The sequence below is a fragment of the Protomyctophum bolini genome, assembly GCF_963924005.1.
Source record: "Protomyctophum bolini genome assembly, chromosome: 1".
NCBI lineage: Eukaryota > Metazoa > Chordata > Actinopteri > Myctophiformes > Myctophidae > Protomyctophum > Protomyctophum bolini.
The window spans coordinates 56,569,744-56,572,243 of record NC_137862.1 but is presented as its reverse complement, the minus strand read 5'-3'; the positions used below and the strand labels follow the sequence as shown (position 1 = coordinate 56,572,243).

The 2,500-nt window shown below is 49.0% G+C and overlaps 1 protein-coding gene across 1 annotated transcript in view; it reads right to left on the bottom strand.

Moving 5' to 3' along the window:
- esrrga (estrogen-related receptor gamma a) overlaps nucleotides 1-2,500 on the bottom strand; it is a gene marked incomplete at its 3' end in the record, with an annotated part of 101,993 nt that overhangs the window by 16,090 nt on the left and 83,403 nt on the right.

Genomic DNA, 2,500 nt, shown 5'->3' with positions numbered 1-2,500 from the left:
CAAGATCTGTGCTACGGTAGTTCTCCTCTCTCTGAAGCCATTTTGGTTCTCTCTCAGGAGAGGGTCGATGGCATGCCGTATCCTGTTTAGTATCATTCTGTTGTAAATCTTTGCAGTGATACAAGTCAGGCTGATGCCTCTGTAGTTGTCTGGCTTTGAGAGGTCCCCAGCTTTAGGCACTGGAATGATGTTGGACAGAGACCATATTTCAGGCTGTTTGTTGTTCATTAGTGACAGGTTGCAAAACTCCAGGGTGAGGTCATCAAGGTCACAGTTCTTTAGGACCTCTGGGGGTATGCCATCTGGCCCAGCACTCTTGCCCTCCCTCACTGTGGATTTCGCCTTGGAAAGCTCACTGGACGTAAAGGGACCATCTTCGATGTCCAGGCCCTGGAGGATTTCCGGCACATCCTCCGCAACTCCATCCTCTGCTGTACCCAGGAGCCCCTGGAAGTGGCCGAACCAGGTAGTCACCCTGTCCTCTGGGCTGTGTCCCTCCACCTGTCCCTCCTTAGCTCTTTTCCGCCCAGTCATCTCATTGATGACTTTCCAGGCCTCCCCATATTGCCGTTCACCATGCGCTGCCTGCACTCTCTGTACGCTCTCCATCAGTTCCACTCCTTTTATCGTGTCGTATGTACTGAAGAGAAACTGCTTGGCTTCATTCAGTACAACACGTCTCTCCACGGTTGGTTCGCGCTCAAAGTTGAGCCGTTGCTTCCTCCACCCTGCTGCGTGCAGCTACAACCTCCGGATGTCTGGACCGCATGGACACTCTGGCTTTGTCCAGCAATTGGCACACACAGCCTGGTCGCCTCCTCATTCGCAACAACAAATCTCTCATATTCGCTGCTGGGCTCAGCTCCCTTGTACAGCTGCCCAAAGCGCCTCCTAACCTCCTCCGTGTACCTGGCTTGCAGGCCTGGGTCGGCTGCGAATGCCTTCCAGTCGTGCCGATCTTGGGGCTTGGCTTGGGGACCCTGAGGCTAAGTCGCACTCTCATGGATACCACCCGGTGGTCAGAACCCACAGAGTTAAAGGTGTTGTAGGGTTTCGCGTTCAAGATGGAATTCCTCCATTTTCGTCTCACTAGTATGTAGTCTAGTTGACGTCTCATACCGGTGGGCCGGTCCTGGAAGGTCCATCTTTTGCCCATTCTTTTTCTGAACATGGTGTTTGCAGCCAGTAGTTCTTGTTCCTGGAGTAGTGTGGCAAGGTACGCTCCATTCCGGTTTGTGTCCTCATGGAAAGTGTATGTCGCGTCCGTTCGTCCGAGTCTCGACTCGAGTCGCCAACAAATGGGACTCTAGACTCGACTCGGACTCGAGCTGAATGACTCCCAATGACTCGTGGAGTATCGACGAGTCATTGTTATTGTTATTTTTGGACCTGCAATAATGAATGAAATGCCTGAAGAAAAATATATCCAATGCCATCCTTTCCTTTCCCCTCCCGCATGCAGCGCAATTGCGGCAAATGAACCTCAGCTGCGTGGAGCCTCAGCTGATTTCATATCCTCAGCACAAACTGATACATAGGTGGAGCCTTTCATCACAACATTTAAATATTAAAACGGCGAAAGTAAAACAAATATGTCCGGCTCCGCATCAGCTATAGCCAAACGTCATGTAACTTTAGCAAACGTTACATGAGTTCCACCGCGCCTCAACCTGTGGTATAGGCTGGTCTGGTGCATCTCAGAGGCAAATGTGATATCAGAGCGGTGTCTCGGTGCACAGCTAATCTGATATCACATGAGCACAGAGCCACATCATCATCATTTTTCGACCGTGGTCGAGATCATGGATTTCACAAACTCAGCCAGACTTTCCGGTCCTTCATTGCCATCCCAGTTCCTGCTTACCGATGCATGTGTCCCTATAGCGATGGACATCAGGAACGACAGTTTTCTACCTCTGGTCTGCTTTGAGGCAGGACTCCAGAGAAGAAGGGAATATATAACCTCATTGTCAGTTCTGTAGCAGTGGCCGGCAACTGTGCTCTTCTGGATCGGACTAGTGAAGAAACACGGGATATTAGATTATATTAGATTAGTCGATGTGTGGCTCTTCCAAAACAGATCTTGGGCTCTCATTAGAAGGCGGTGTAAGTGCCATTAACAGTTTCTCCTAATTTCTTTGAAATATGTCTCTTATTAGAATCGGGTAGAATCGGCTCAACGGTTGTCCAAAATATTTTAAATACAGTATAGCAGAGCCACACGCAATACTAAATGTAATCAGGTTCAGGTTCATTTATTTGTTTGCCCCCGAGGGGCGATTTGGTTTACAGCAAGGCATAACACAGGCAGGTAACATGAAACACAAAAACACAGCAAAAAGGCACATAGTACACATAGAACAATAAAACGGTGCCGTGTCATTAGTCAGAAGGTTCATTGTTCCGAAATTACTATCCCTTCCGAATTACTATCCCTATCTCTAACCCTAACCTAAACCTAACCGCAAGCACGGGAGCAGGGCATGTTCGACTAACGGGA